Source organism: Anas acuta, chromosome 2, assembly GCF_963932015.1.
Source record: "Anas acuta chromosome 2, bAnaAcu1.1, whole genome shotgun sequence".
Lineage (NCBI taxonomy): Eukaryota > Metazoa > Chordata > Aves > Anseriformes > Anatidae > Anas > Anas acuta.
Window position 1 is genome coordinate 52,120,289 of NC_088980.1, and position 16,568 is coordinate 52,136,856.

General features: G+C 46.5%; 1 long non-coding RNA gene across 1 annotated transcript in view; it reads right to left on the bottom strand.

Annotated features, from left to right (window-relative positions):
- LOC137852736 (uncharacterized) overlaps positions 1 to 16,568 on the bottom strand; it is a 33,700-nt gene that overhangs the window by 7,844 nt on the left and 9,288 nt on the right. The window contains exons 7-11 of the long non-coding RNA XR_011094013.1: positions 11,045 to 11,135; positions 10,373 to 10,512; positions 5,997 to 9,844; positions 5,422 to 5,470; positions 2,946 to 3,247 (exon numbers count right to left, since the gene is read on the bottom strand). This is a non-coding gene — a long non-coding RNA (uncharacterized lncRNA). The remainder of the gene's footprint in view (positions 1 to 2,945; positions 3,248 to 5,421; positions 5,471 to 5,996; positions 9,845 to 10,372; positions 10,513 to 11,044; positions 11,136 to 16,568) is intronic.

The following is a 16,568-nucleotide window of genomic DNA, read 5'->3' on the forward strand; positions in this document are numbered from 1 at the left end:
ACCATTAAGATCATCAAGTCCAACCATCACGTAACACTACCGAGTCTGCCACTAAACCATGTCCCTAAGCGCCATGTCCACACATCTCTTAAACACCTCCAGGGATGGCGACTCCACCACTTCCCCGGGCAGCCTGTTCCAATGCCTGAACACTCTCCCTGTGAAGAAATGTTTCTCGATATCCTGTCCAGACCTCCCCAGGTGCAACGTGAGCCCATTTCCTTGCATCCTAAACCTGGCTGTTTAATATTTGTTCACATCTAATCTAGCTATTTCATCCATCTGCAGCTGAGGGTGAAGGCCATGCAGCGCACGCTGGCTGCCTGTGGGGTACACAAAGCCAGTGGAAGATCTCAGTCGTCATGGATGCTGAACTTGCAGCAGATCCTGGTTTTCCCAACGACAGGCAGCCATGATCTGACACAGCCATGCAAAGCCTGCCAGGAGGATGGAGAGGAAGCTGAAAACTTCCCCTGGCCACATTACACCCTTCATCATGCATGGCAGGGGCAAGCAAGGGCAGAAGCCTGTCCTCTGCCACTTGCCAGGCTGCTGGCTCTCTGATCCACACCAAGCAAAGGGCACGGGGGCCTCACGTGCAAGTCCAGAGAGGATCAGAAAATGAAAACAAAGTCCCCCCCACCCCCCGAACATTTCTTTGTCTCCATTCATAACCACAATTTCATTTGCATTGATGTTTCCTGACTGATTCTCTCCTCAGAATAATTGATGGGGAAAAGATCAAGAAATGTAATTAAAAGAGAAACAAACAGAAAACAAAGGGAAAAGGGTAAATGGGCATGCGACTTCGGGTCAGGGAAGGAAGAGGAGCAGGTGGTGGAACTGATGAGGGAGATTTAATGAACTGCGATTGACTTCGAATAACAAAGGAGGAGGAACCTAATCCTACCCTTGGATCTGCACACATATGGACTTACCATAACAAATGGTAATCAATCCATCAGCCTTAAATTAAAGATAAGGTGGGCAGGCAGGAAGGGACCCAGTCTAGCCCCTCCTCCCCCCTCCTGCCATCACACCAGGTCTGTTTGCGTGTGTTCATTGACATATGTCTATAGGGCTAGTGTCCGACACGTCTCCCTCCTCCGCTTAGGCTGTTGCCTTCCCATCAGTAATGCCACCACAGGCAGGTCTTTGGATGCTACCCCAGGAATTTAGGTTCCTGGCTACACTGCACCTACGGCCTGCTTCACCCAACAGCCATCAGGGCTCGGCAGCTCCAGAAATACGCCCTCAGGACTCTGCACGTAAACACTCGCCGAGTTTTAATCAAATGCACATCACAGATAGTCCTGCGTGACAGAAACCAGAGCAGCCAATCCGCAGACCTGCCAAGAATAGCTTCATCTGCGATGCAAGCATTTTTTCCTCTTTTGTATCATTTTGGCCCCGGCTTTCTTATTCTGGGACAAGCTGCAGAAATATTCTGGGTTTTATGAGATAGCTGCCTGTTCACTAGGCTTTCTAAATATGCACCCAGGCTTTATGGTTCCTCATTAAGTTTTCTAGGATGGAGCTTCTATTTTAAGGCCCAGATCTGCCAAAGCAAGTTGCACAGTTGGACGTCCCTTCCCATGCATATGGTGAAGCATAGCTGTGGGTTTCTTTGCAGGACTCAGGGCCCTAGCATTTGGGCCTGGCAGGCAGCTCATCCCACAGAAAGTGCTTCTAAACAGAGGGAGAACTTATGGATGCTAGCATCCCCAGGGCTGGCAATTGACACTTATTTCTTCTTGACCAGAAAATGCTAAGCTGGAAGAGGACCAGTGCCACCAGCAACCTGTCTTTTAGGAAAAATAAGGCCAACTGAGCTGGCAGTGGTGAGGCAGTGGGTTGTGATGAGAAAGCTGAAGAACATGGGAGAGGCTGGGTCCAGCCAGGCACGCAGCCTGTGGCCCAGTCCCCAGGCAGAGCTGCACTGGTGGAGCTGTCAGGTCTGGAAGCACTTCTACCGTGGCTATTATATGAACAAAGCATTTGCCAATTAAAATAATTCAGACAAATCTCCTATGTCCTGAGGAATGGGCAGAGCAGGCACAGATGGAAAGGAACGCAATGCCAGGCCCTGCCACATCAAATCCAGTGAGGGGAAAGTGGGGGGGGGGGGAAATGTGAAATAGCTACTGAATTTAAACTATTCTGTCTATTTTTAGCTCTGCAAGACTAGCGGGCTCCTCATGCTGAGCTATTTCTACCTGACAATCAGGAAATGGGCTCCCTGGCACGGGAGGACCAACACCAGAGGAAGAGATGGCTTGGGCTGTGAGCCTGCATTTCTGCAAGTGGTAAGTTTTGCTGACTCCTGTGGCACCAGAAAGCCTACCTGCCCACACTGTTGTGGCTCTCAGATGCTCTGTAATCCCCATCCTGGCTGATCTGTTGGATGAGAGCTGTGGGAATTTGGGATACCTGTAGGCATATATCAAGTACAGTCAAATGCTTGGCAAGTGTTAAAGCACAGAACCAAGGCATCAGCGATTTTGCGTGTCACTGCTGAGCTGACAGACAAGAATTCAGAAACAGACAAAACAGAGGAAAGGCTTACAGCCAGTACACTGCACTTCCTAAGCCACCAGCATCTGTGATACCTGGCCTCTGACTCAGCTTCTCCAGACTTCCACATCTTAAATGATCTCGCACCCAGAGCATGAATTTGCACCACAGGGGTGGTTTTGGTGCTTTTCAGGTGTGAGGTGGGCTGACAGGGAGCCAAGTTGGCACATCCCATCACCTCTCAGCTGAGCATACTGAGGACTGCTGGCCCCAGCTCCACGCTGCAGCCCAACCTCCTAATGCCTCTACCAACCAGGGCAATTCCCTGGCCTGCTGGCAGGTCACCACATTGCTCCCTGAGAGGTATCACCACGAGGTTTTGGGGAGAAAAACCTTTTCCACCAGTGAGAGCATGGTGTGGTGTCACTCACCCATTCCCACAGGAGCAAGAGCCAATGTTTCAGGAGCAGTGGGCAGAAGTGTTTCACCACACATATGCTGATGAGCCACCACCTCACAGCCCTCACATCTCACCGTGAGCAGGTTCAGTTTCAGCCAAGCTGCTTGCTAGGCAGGTTCTTCTCATCCTTATTTCTCAAGGAGTCTCAAAGCAAAGCACATCAATGGCGAAGGAGTAGGGAGAGCGTCGAAGTGGAGGTCATCAGTGCACAATCCCTCTTCATCATACATTTCTGGGACCTCCTTCATCTTCTTTTCACCTACAAAAACCTGGCTGCAAGCCACAGAATAATATAGCAACGGGGGAAAGGGAGGAAGAAGGCTTAACTTTTATTTATTTTAGTGCGATCATTAGGATTATGTCAGGGGGAAAAAGCAATAATACATAATCTTTTCCCTGTGCTATACAACACTGGCTGCTTTTAATTTAGAATTAAATTGAAACACTCACTCAGAGCAGCTTTGAACAGCAGCCAAGGCCTTCCCTTGCATTGTGTTAGCAGCTGGGTAGCCTTCCCACTCTTTTTTTTTTTCTTTTTTTTTTTTTTTTTGAGTCCACAGTGCCTTTTTTCAGACCTGTGCTGAGGGTCAGTCACTGACTATCCTTGTCACACATCCCCAGATACTGGGGGTCTCCTTGGCTTCAAGCTGACACACCGAGGCACCCACAGCACAGGTGAAGTGGAAGATGTCCCATGGAGACACGTGAGCATGGCCCCCAGCAGACCAGCCCTCAGCAAACAGCGCTCCCGAGCCACAAGTATTTCACAAATTAAAGAGAGGAGGGACATATTAAAAAGCACATCAAAATGCACATTTTTTTTAAATGCTAAAGAGCAGTGATTTATTTCTCTCGACAGCGCGAGTTACTTCATATGCTTTGCTGCACATGATTAGGCAAGTTCACACATGGAAAACACAGTTTGGAGGTATAAACAGGACAAGCAAGGCTGGGCTGGGTAAAGCCAAATTTAGTTAAGTGAACTGGTCATCCTGTTTTGTTCACACGAGGAGCCTGCTCCAGACAGTTCTCACCAAGCTGATGAGAAAGGTGCCATGGTCACCCCGTTGCCCCGTTCATTTCAACCCGTATAAATACTAGGTTTTGTCAGGCTAAAGAATCCACAGTGGATTCAAGCCTTTTTCTTAATTATTGGTATTCAACGAAAGAAAGGGTAAGTTTAAAGGGGAAAAAAAAAAAAAAAAAAAAAGATTGCCACCCTTTCAGTGCTGCTGTGAAGGGAGCGCTGCTTATCACAACAGGTGCAAAGGCCACTCACAAAAACAGAAGCAGTTCAGCGCTGAAAGGCTAAGAAATTACTTATTCTCTTTGTCAGCTGCTCACACAGGCAGGGTAAAGGCTACTTGGAAGGAAAGACAGAGGGTTAAAAAGAAGGGTTAAAGTTTGTCACAGAAAGAAGCGAGAAAGAAAGAAAAGAAGAGGACGCACACACAGGCCCACAGGTTCACAGGAGACACTGGGAGATACATCGACCTTAAAAAGGAGTTAAAAAGAAGCCAGAAACAAAACCACATCCCCGCACGGAGTGGGAATGAGCAGCACCACCAGACTGGGGACATTTTAACAGGCGGCCACTTCTCCTGAATGGCGCGGGGAACAATGCCACCCGCCTGAAAGCGCAGCATTCCTGCCGCTGCACCCCTGCGGAAAGAAAGGGGCTGCTGGGGTCTTCCCCACGGCGCCGGCTAATTGCACCTTCTTGGGCACGGCTCACAGACCGTGCTTGTTCCCTGTCGGAGGAGTGATTTGTGTACCACACCTACGGAGTCAACATACTCGGGGGAAAAGTGAAGAAAAAAGGAAAACAAAAAAAAAAAAATGATGAGAAGCCTGGGGGTTGCAGGGTTCTGTTTCTCTTTGGGTTCTTAGCTGGTGTTTTCCTCCGCCCGCCGTCTTTCAAGATAAGGCATCAGAAGTAACTGAAACTGGAATTTCATTTTATAACACCCCTCCATTAATCCTTACATCTCTCTCAACTGCTGCATAAATTTCACCCTCTCTCCACAGAGCTCGAGGTTGCTTTACATCTGGTGCATCTTATTTTCTAAGGATGATGGCTCTGTTTATTTTAACCAGGCCTGGAATGATGTGCAAACCAGCCATGCCTCTTAGATGCTGATTGTTCCCAGAACCAGATGGTCAAGCCTTCCTCTTTCAAGACAGCTGACTCAAAAGCCATAAAAGAAAACACCAAAAATGAAAACAATCATCAACAACAACATCAAAACACACCCTGTGGTGGGAAAAAAAAATATTTCAATGTTGGCACTGTGAGAGAGAAAAAACTCAGAGAAAAGAGAGTGTTTGGTTTTTCCAGACACTGGAGGTCCACCATGCAAGGGGGGGGATGTGCTCATCAGAAAGTTTCCACCAGTGGCAAAGTAGCAGGAGGAATTCCCAGGCTTAAAGATGACAGATGTTCTTACCTCTGGTATCCAGAAGCAGTAAAAGCCACCTGTGGTTGTTCTGACAGCCCTGCTAAATGAACGGCACGTTAGAGCACCAGTGAAATAGAACAATGCAAGTTGCTGTTGTCTGCCTCTGCAGGTTCTCTGATACTCACACAGGCTTCACAATTTATAGCCAAACCCAAAGTGCTTAAACTCCATTTTAGCTCCATCTTTGTGGTTCCCTTCCTTCCCAGGCTTTCTATTCCCTACTGGTCCTAGCTTAATTGCACCACTTTGCTCTAAGTCACTGAAAGCCACTGATGGGGCACGGTTAGGCACGGTGTAAAGCTGCTCCAGCCCAACTAAGCCTCTTAAATCCTATCCTGAAGGTTAAATTGGTCCAGCATAAGAGTGCAGGAGAATTCATATGTGTAGAAACAACTCTTATGGTTTAAAAAGGACCAGCTCCTCCCTACCTTGATCAAAATCAAAAAACATTTCACTCCATTGTAATCAAATTGAAAAAAAAAAATACAGTCAGGTTATGGACAGAAACAAACAAGTTACCACACAACAACTCGTGAAATCTCCCCACAAAGGTGTAAACTTACAGCACGCCATCTATTCTGCAGTTGTGTCTGCTATGCAGGCTTTCACCCTGGTAGACATTAGGTAGCTTTTCTTTCAACTGTCTTTCACCTCTCTAGGGGAAAACAGACACACAAGCTGCCTAAAGAATCTAAAAAAAACACCAATCACGTCATCTTTAACCATCACAAGAAACAGACAGCCATGAAAAAGTAAGCTATGCCTGGATGCTTTTCATCAACTACTTCATCTTAACATTCCCTAATATTCTGTAGGAAGTATCCAATCCTGACATGAAAAGACTTTGTGAAGATTTTGAGAAAGGTAGAAAGTCCATTTCAAGCTTTCCAAGAGGAGGGGAGGCTTTAAACATTTGGACAGTTTCTCATTCAGTGCTCTTTGGTTCTTAAAACTGCCAAGACCCTGTTAAACAAAAAGTGCTCTGTATATGGACCACTCACACTTAAGCCAAACATAAGACTAGATTCAACTGGAAAGGTCCCCTACAAAGATGTTTGCACTTGCTGAGCTAAAATCAGCTTTTAACTAAGTTAAACTGTAAAGATATACAGTTGAACTCTCGGTGCAAGTATGTTGTGGGAGCCCTATGGCACTATTCACACTAAAGAAATTAGGATAAGGCTGTTAAGACCCACTCCCACTCACGGCTGGGGCACCATAGATAGAAAACCTCCATTCAGCACCTCCTCCTGCACATAAGCATTCACAGATATTAATAGCAGAAATAATTAATTGTATACCCCGATGAAGCATTTCAAAGTGTATTGTCATTTAAGAACAAGCCCCCTGTGACAAGCAAGGTAAATAATGACGAGACAAAAACTTGAGCAGATGATGCTGTTGAAGATCGTATTGTCGTTGTACAAGCAACTGAAGATACCACATCATACCTGCTTGGGGCTGGGACGTTCTCCACCGTATGTTTGCAAAGTCCCCTGGACAATGGGACCCTAAGCTGCTTGCCACCTCTAGACACTGGTACAATGTGGATATTTAACAACAAGAGCTGCAGGCCCAGTGCACACAGTACTTACTCGTCAACGTCCTGTATGCTGAAGAATATTTTCTGTGCTAATTGGCAAGGATGGCTGTTAATCCACCATAGAATAGCTCCCTTACAAACCTCAGCAAAATCCACTTAGCTTTGAGTCAGGCATACTTCAGAAAGTATTTGTGCTCTTTCCCTTTGGATTGAGAGAGACAGAGAGTGAGCAGGGGTGAGACAAATACTGGAAGTGCAATGGGGCTTTAGTAAAACTTCAGAAATCTATTAAGAATGGGAAAGAAGCCACAGGCTCTGCGCTAAGGAGAAAAACTGTTTGTCACAGAGCAGCAGTTTTGAGCTGCTCGGCTCTGAAAACAAGGTTCTGCTAATTAAAACCTTGATACAGCACGTCATTTAAGTTTATTTAAATATGTACTTAAAGATAAACGCAAAGCATTCTGCTCAAACATTTTGAGGAATATGATCCTTGAGCAAGATTAACAAGTCTTTAATAACACTTGTGTTATGAAATGTCATTATAATCAAGCAGTAAATCAATAGTACAGTAGCATATGCTCAGATCACAGGGGCTGTATTCTGAGGAACAAAAGAAAGGCCAGCATCCCCGTCTTTTATGGCAGTGATACATGTGATGTGTATCTACACCTTCCACGTGATGCCACTTCTGGTACCTGCAGTCATCCGTGAGGCCATCTGTCTGCATTGCAAGGGGTGGATGGAAAGGGACAGCGATGCTTCCCTGTGACTCACACAAACCTCAGAGCAGGCTAAAAGCAGGGCTCACCAGCACTGAATGGCTCCTACCCCAGCAGGCTCTCTTGTTCTGTTTTACGGCTCCCCCCAGACTCTTTGCGCTCCCAAGGGTCTGGCCTCGTGGCCAGGCTACACAGTACTCAGAGCAAGAAGCAGAGATGGCTTTCTGCTGGTTTAGAGCCACAAGGGAAGAGCTGTGGCTGGTGAAGGGGTGAAGGCACTACCATGGTCAGAGTGCAGAAATACGGCAGCAGAGCAGAGCTTCAGTGGCCTCCACTGAAGCTGTCAAGGATACGCCCCGGTGAGTGAGATAATGCATGTGTTCCCCTGCCTGGCCCAGGCTGAATTAGCACATCTGGGGCCCACATTTACCCCTGCTTTGGAGCACCTTTGCCATTAACACTAAAAACATATCCTGGAGGACACAAGGGCTTGAGATGAAGGAGGTGAGAGGGGAAATAAGACACCTGCCTCCCCCTTCACCTTGCTCCTCCCGCCTCCCACATGGCTCCGGAACACTTTGTGACTTGAATGCTGTCAATCTCCTCATGGGAGGAATATATTTATAGAAACCCCATCCCTGCGTCTGAACACTTTTATGATACCAGATGTCGGAGGACACGAAGTCGATGAAATAAAGCATAGGGGTCAAAATTATCTGCTGCCAGCAGTGAGATTTACAGTTTCTCCGACGACCGTGGAGCAATGCCAGTTTACTCTGGCAGAGAACCGGGGCTGGCAAGTGGGTACCAATGTAAATAGTTAGGCTGTGCACACTGCTCACACAAGACGACGTTTGTCCTTTGCAGGAGAGATGTTACTAGGAAGGGTTAATGCCTCCTCTTTGAAATATGGCGTGGCAGCTGCAGATGACATCAGATTTTCTGCCATACTGGTTTCTATCAACATACACAACACATCCAGGGAAGCCCAAGCACTGCCTGAGACTGCAATGAGACCGACAGTCAGGAGTATCACAATAGATTATATCATTTCGGGAGTTCATGTGGTTGTGTTTAAAAACAGGGCTATCTTCAGTCTCTTAGGAGAGCAACACGGGGATGGATCTAAGCACTAAGAGTTCAGGCACCTCTTTGGTGATCAAACCACAAAAAATGTGGATCTCAGGTACACACGTGAAACTCACCTGCAACTGAAGCCAGCAGCCCAGGAAGATGCCAGGGTGCATAGCCGAAGGATCTGTATTGTTGTATTTTGGCAGTACACAGCAAAGCTGAGGAGAAGTAGGTTAATTAAAATTCATATGTCATTTCCATTTCCTCTGCATGTCTACAAGACTGTTTATTCTCACCATCTGAAAGAGATTCTCACCATCTGAAAGAGATATTAATTGCTGCTCTTGGTTGGTGAGAATAAACACTACAAGAGATCAAGTTCCCTAGTGAAGCCTTCTCAGTTTTGCTTTTAAAACGCAATGGAACAGCTTGAAAGGGCTGCTCTTATCTGCACGGCAATTGGCTTAAGATGCAAGCCTAGGGTGAAGTCCATTATCATTTGTCCACTGGCATTTTGCTGATGAGCACCAGAGCAGCGGTTGTTGCCTGTTTCCATCAGCCACAGTCCAACACAGCAAGAGTATTTTGGCCATAGATTAGGCTTAGGTGATTTGCTTCAAATAATCCCCTTTCTTCATTACCATGGCTCCTGAAGTGATCAGGAATCTGTAGGCACCTGAAATAGGACCTTCCACACAAGCTGGAGAGACACGTTATGGAAATGAAGCATGTGTTTGCTCATCGGTATTTCAGCACTGACACCACATCGATGCTGAGATGAGGTCTAACAAATGTTGTGCTCCTGCACTGCCCAGGGTGCATCTTGGAGACTGCTTATCTTCTGTGAGCATACGACCCTGTATTCAAACAGAGCATGCAATTTGGTGGTGATTTCTTCTGCTGTAGCTGAGAGCATGGTAATGTGTGTAGATAGCACAGTCGGTGAAAGACAAGAGCTGCATGGTACTCATGACTGGTTTGACTGAAGCATCGCTTTCCTTGTGGTCATAGGTGTGTCTTTAGGTGTGCCAGCTTGCCTGCCAATGCAGATTTCTTCACCTCCAGAAACATGAGGCTAGCAAAAAAATGGACAGGATCTGAAACGAGGTGTGTTCTGCCTGCTGTTGGGCCCCAGCCCAACTTACAGCAACATTGCTCCATGTGCGTTTCATCAAGGCCCAGGTGGAATTGGTAGGGTTGGAGTGCGCAACAATACACCCACGGATCTTGCTGATACTATGCAGAGGGCTGGTCCACAGCACCATGAGCCACCCCAAGAAAAAATGTGATTGAACTGAACCCTCCTGCCCACTGCAGCAAAAATTAATGCCTGTGGTGAAGTGAGAGGCGGTAGAGTGAAAGACACTTCTAGGTAGCTTCGACCAACCAAGGGAAGTAATCTGTGTGGGCTACTGCTACTCCAGCAGACAACAGGGGAGAAGCTACATACAACACGCCAAAACCAGTAGGCATCCACAGCATATGCTGCTGCCATTTCCCAGTCAAAAACAGCTGGGGAGAAATTTTAGAAGGATGCAATATTCATAGCTTGCTTCATTTCACAAGAATCTGGAAATGAGCATCAATATTACTAAATACCTACCAGCAGGCAAAGAGAGAGGTTGGCCACCCCTTAAGCAACAGAATAAAGGTCAGCAAGGCACGAGAAACAGGGCTGCTCTGCTTCTGTAGTTGGGCAAGGAAGCTCCAACCAGCGGACAGCTTTGGATGGTCTCTGAGCTCCTGCAAAAGCCACGTAATAATTAGGATTTTGCCAGGGCTATAGACCAGGGTCACAGTATTTTCAAAAATCAAACATATACTACAAAAATGCTGAAAGAAGTGCACTAAAAACAACAACAGCAACAACAAATCATCTGCTTTGAAATTCTGGCTGACACCTATAAATATAAAAATTCAAAAGTTGGTTGTACAGTATTTGTTAGCCTCTTGAGTTATATACATGGTGTAGATTAGCTGGATTTCAACTAAGCAGAAAGAAGAGGAATTACCGTGGTGTACTTCAAGATAAAATTCTAGAAAAGGGACACTCATTATAAGTAATGAATTTCTAAGAAGAGACAGTCTGAGAATACTTCTCAGTTAACAATGTCTTTTTTTATCTCAGCGAGTTATTTACCTGAACACTTTAGTTCTCAAGAGATTTGGAGTGATGCAAAAATCCACCTCTCTTGCAGCATCTGTTTACAAAAGCTGTACCTGCTGCAGAGCCATCACCACAAAGAGAATTTGGCTTCAATGCTAATTTGCTCACCAAGTGTCACTTGAGACAACATCTAGACGTGAAGTAATGGATAGCAATCTTCATAAACATATCCAGGCCAAATTCTTCAGTAACATAAAGGCTGTGAAAGCAGATGAGAAAACATGTAAAAGCTAAAGTATTGTCATCCTTCAGGCATTTCTGGGCAAGTCGAGACATACACAGATGGAGCAGACAGTGGGGAGCAATGTGAAGGCCACAGACCCCTCTTGCACATGTTCCCTTCCTTTGTTGCTTCCCACTCCCATCCCCAAGACCTTCCCCCTTTGCATTCTTTGGTGGGTCCTACATTACGTTCATTCTGTGTACAGCCCAAATGCTGCACTGCTGCCTTACAACTCACCCCTATTTTCTTGCTTATACCACCTTCTCACTACTAAAAAAATATCAGGCTGCCTCAATGGGTTGGAGGTTGGAGGGAAAATAGTATTTTGTACCCACTGCTGGCCCACAGGAAGGCAACGGGATTTTAGCTACTGACTTTAAGACAGCAGGAACAGACCCTTACTGAGAAATAAAAAGAGGCTGTTCATTAGTTTGGACACATCTCTCTGTTACACTGCCATATCAATTTGCTGCAATACCCTTGGATCTAGTTCTAATACAAACACATAGGACAGCTCTATCAAATCCAAATAATGACAACTTTAAAAAAAAAAAAAAAGGAATAAATCTTTAGGCTTTTGAGTAGAGGAGAGTGATTCACTGATCAATGCACTGACCCTCTTTCGAAACTCAAGGGTCTCTGTGGAAACACATCATGTGGGCTTGACTTTTGTCCAAAAAGTTCTGACTATGAAATGACACATTGAGAATATGTATTCATCCCTACATCTTCACAACAGCACATGTAGCTGCCATTATTGGTAGTGCAGGAATCAGATACTAAATCCTATCCATCACTTTGAAAATGTCACTCTTTAACACCAGCCCAACAGCTCCAATGCATCGCCTTCCCTGGAAATGCTCCAGCCATTGTACAAACAGATATTTTGAACATCTACTTCTGAAACTTTTCCCTTCACCTCAAGGGCAGACTGGTCTTTATTTATTGTTATGCATAGAGCATCACAGATTTTTGTGCTGCTTTTTTTTTTTTTAAGTATAATGTCTTTGCTCCCAGAAATGATCACACTCAGAGCTGTCTCAGTCCACAAAGAAGGTGATGAGTGCCTGTAAGCCAGAAAAGAAGTGGTGTTTCCAGAACATCTTTCCAATAAGTTTCCCAGTTGATGAGCACAGTTACTTGCGTGTCTGTGAGGCACACCACAACAACATCATATATTTTCCTCCTTGACCAGTGACACATTTGTGGTAGCCCCCAGATGTCTGCAGACACCAGTCCTATGCCCACCCGAGCAAAATTACATGCATGGCAAAACTCTGGAAAAGAGCACCAGGAACAAGGTTCAATATCAGTCAGAGAGGTGCAGCACCAAATAAAAGGTGGGATCCATGGGAATGAGAAAGACTACAGCCGTGCAGGAGCTGCTGGGGCGTTCCTATTACACATGCATCCTGAGAGCTTGTCCATGCTTTTGTTTTTAATTAGCATTTGTTAACATATGGAGACATTTACCCAGAATGAAGGTTGGTGGAGAGGTTACCAGAAACAGCCTCTCTCTCCCTTTCCCCCATCCCCTTCCCAGTGGGGCAAAGGGGGCCAGCTCTCCAGCTGGTATAAATCTGCGGTGCTCCGCTGATTTACACCAGCTGAGCATCTGGCTTCAAGACATTTCCGATCGTATATAAAAAGAACAGCAATGTGGTGTGCTGCTTATAAATCTCTCTCGTGAGCCAAGGCTGTGGTCCTCACCTGTGTCCTGCTTGGCTATGTCACCCCGTGGTGTCCCTTGCCATCTCCTGAGGCATTGGTGGACACCACCAGGCCTGCTCCTGGCCACTGTCACCTGGAGGAAATGGACACGGGACAGCCACCACCCATCTGCTCTGACAAAATGGAGGCAGGAGCGAGGAGGGGAAATGCCTGCCCGCTCCCTCCCCAGCCTTGCGGGGAGGATTAGCTGGCCAGTGTTCATAAAGAGCCCTGAAGGGGTCAAGTGTGGGAGTGATTGATGTCAGCATCGTGGCACCAGGTCTAACAGCTGACCCAGGGTTGCTTGTAATCTCTCGTAATAACAGAGCAAATGGCACCCCCTGCCCGGCCTTCGGTTTGGGAGGGCAAAGCTCGGCCCTGTGCTGACACCCACTTTGGCACAGGAGGCATCACCCAGTCCTCACACAGGTCCCAGGGAGGGATGGTATCCCCCAGTGAAGACCACCGCTTCCAGACCCCGCTTGTTCAGCTTTCAAGCCACCTTCATACACGAGGATGCCTTTCCTCCTGAACCCGATGGGACTGGGGCAGGAGCAGCCAGGCCTGCACCTTGCCAGGTCCTCTCCTCCTCCTGCAGCTGAAGGCCATGCTTTCAAACCCCATATCCAACTCACGCCCGTGCTCCTTGTCACTGTGTACCATTTCCTATGGGCGAGAGGCAGGAAGATTACTTTGCTTTCCCACAGGCCATATTCAGGCCTGCACACTTTTCCCACTTTTGTCCTGGGTTTTGGTTTGTTGTTTTGCTTCATTTTGCTTTCAGAAAAAGTGACTCCTTTTACAGCAATGCAAAAACTTTCTCCAAAATTGCCAGATTAGTCAGGCTTTGTAAGTTGAATTTCTTTTCCTGCCTGTCCTTTGTTAGGAAAACCTCAAATTATACAAACATATTCCATTTATGTATAAAGCCATATTATTTTCAAAGGTGGCTTCAGTGAGAACAAAATTAAAATAGAACTTGGTAGTATAGGCATTTTTCTGCGTTGTGACACCATGTTTTGCCGATCCTTTTGCATTTCCATGATGAACACAACGAAGCCATGACAATGTCAGATCACCCACATGGCAGCAGCTGCTGCCCCTTGGGGGAGGCGCAGATGATGAAGAGGAAGCACCTCGCGTGAGAGCAGCAGTAACTCAATTTGCTTGTCCTCGGCAGAAGTGGCTAGTGCCACAGATGCCCATGGGGCCAAGAGACCACCCCAGTGCCTGGGTGACAGGCCTTGGCATGGACTCAGCATGAAGCTGGGGAGGGAGGCCAGCCTGAGCTGCCAGCCACCTCGTTTCCCCCAAAAGAGCCAAAGCAGCTTCATGCTGATCTCAGCTAGCCAGAGGGATGCAGCTGAGTGAAGGGGTGATGAGCAATCCAGGGAAAGGCTCAGCCGGCATGAACTTCTGCAAAAAAGTTCAAAAAAGACCAGAAAGCCAAGGTATTGCCCTCCCTCACCACTTTATCCTCTCTGTTTTCTTCCTCCCACCCCAGAAAGGTGGCAAGGCAGCTGGCTTTAAAGCAGGCAATGGTACAGGCTCAGCCCTGCACCTTCGGAGGTCACGGGGAGTTTTGCCACTGGCTTCAATAGATGGAGAATCGGGGTCACGGTTTGGTGCTTAAGCGGCCCCTCTGGAATCACAGCCCGAGACTGCAATTAGTGCTGATTTATTCTGGGTGACTACAGTTCAACACAGACCAGTACTGGTCTGGCTGCCACAATTCATCCTTGAGATTTGCCAGTAAAGGCAGCAATTCTTTTGATCTTCCTAATAGAGAAAATTGGAGAGCATACAATTAGCCTTTTTTTTTTTTCCTCCCTGCCATTTGGATATGATGACAAGTAGTCTGACGGGGAGCTCTGTGCCCTCAGCAGCATGTGCCTCAAATCCTGCTGGCCACGTAACGCCAAAGGATTTAAACTCTCCTGACTCCACTCCTGAGCACGTCAAACACGTGTTAGTGGAAAGCGCTTGAAATGAGAGTGAGGGCATTCCCCAGGGCAGGGAGGATGGAGTCCTAGAGGAGCTCACGGTGCTGTTTGATTGCAAAGCAGCTTGCTTTACATAGCTCACTCAGTTTGGTCTAGTAGGGATTGAGCCGTGACCCAAATCCCCAGTTCACAGCAGGGTGAGGGAGGAGTGCAAATCTGTCCTCCCAGCTGCTTTGACATGGGGCTGCTTATTCACTGCTCCTCCAGAGCAACTCAGAGAAGTGCAACGACTGAGCTACACAACGCTGGGCAAGTGGAGCAGCAAGTGGTTAGCAGGGTATAAAGCAAAAAATAGAGCATTTCTTCGGCTATGGGAAGTAAGAGATTTACAGGATGTATCTCCTCCTGTACAAAGGATCCACCAAGGCTGTGGTCATTTATCCATGCTCTTTGCACAGTTGTTGTCCTTGAAGGTGTTTTTTAAGCGCCATTAAGTGTTCTTTCAATCTGTGGACAAGATGTAATTAAATGCGATGGTTGTTCCAATGACAGTTCTTTTAGCCAGAAAGCAGTGAGCAATCAAAACCCCTTGCTGAAGGAGACAGATGGAAGCAGAAGTTGCCACCCAAAGCAGTGGGTTAAACAGCCAGGCTTGTACAGAAGCTGAGCCACAGGAGCAGAGTGGGGGTTCCTAGAGAAAACTCCCTGCGAATTAGTCCTGTCCTCCTGCCCCCCAGTACGGTCATGATTATTTAAAAAAAAGGGGAATACCAACCATTACATCTGTACAAACACGCAACAGGAAACCAAATTGTAAAGACACCAGGAATCAGGACCAGACCCTTAGTTTTGTTTGTTCAGATATCAACATCCACTGAACAAAGCCCCCATCACTGGCTGTAATTGGTAGGGCAGTAAACATCCCCAGGGCAATGTGGGAGGTGAATAGGGCAAGGTGTTTGGAGAGCAGAACTTGATTCTCTGGGATCCCCTACTGTTTCAGGAACAATTTGTGAACTTGCGGGAGCAGGGCATTGCTAACTTAGTCTGGGGAAGAGAAGGGTCGTGCAAATATGGCCTGGTCATCTCAATTCACTCTGGCATTTCACTTGATGTTCATCCTGAAGTTCAAGCCAGGAAGCAGCTGAGGAATCCATTCAGCTATAAGCTCTCCTCTTTCCTCCCAAAAATATTAAATAACCAGAATTTCACTTGCAACCAGAAGTGCCTGCTGTTCCTTGTGAGCTGTGCAGAGCAAGACATCCTTTTCCCACCACCAATGACAAAGGAGTTGTTTGTTTGTCTGTTTGCTTTAATGATTAAGCATTTATCCTACGGGGATTGTCTTCTTTGGAGGTTAGGATAATGGAATAGACCGGTTGTTTTTTTTGTGTTTTGTTGTTTGTTTTTTTTTTAACAATTCACCTGATGTGGTTCTAATGTTCACACATCAGCTCAGTTCTTGAATCTCAGGCAGTGGTTAAACATCATATAAGACACCATCCTATAACACATCTGCATACGGTGCATCATTAGCACTTAGCACACATTTATTCAGAAGAAACAAGCCCTTGCAAACTCTGAATATCCCAGCTTCAAAAAGCTGGTAGAGTCTCTTTTAAAAATCTCCATCAGGAGACTTCCCTCAGTGCTCTGAGAGCCTTCAAGTCATTCACAAATTAACAAGCATAGCGTATTAATGAACTGAATAGCTTAAGATGTGCATGTGGTCTTGCCCTCCACAGGGTTGGGGGCA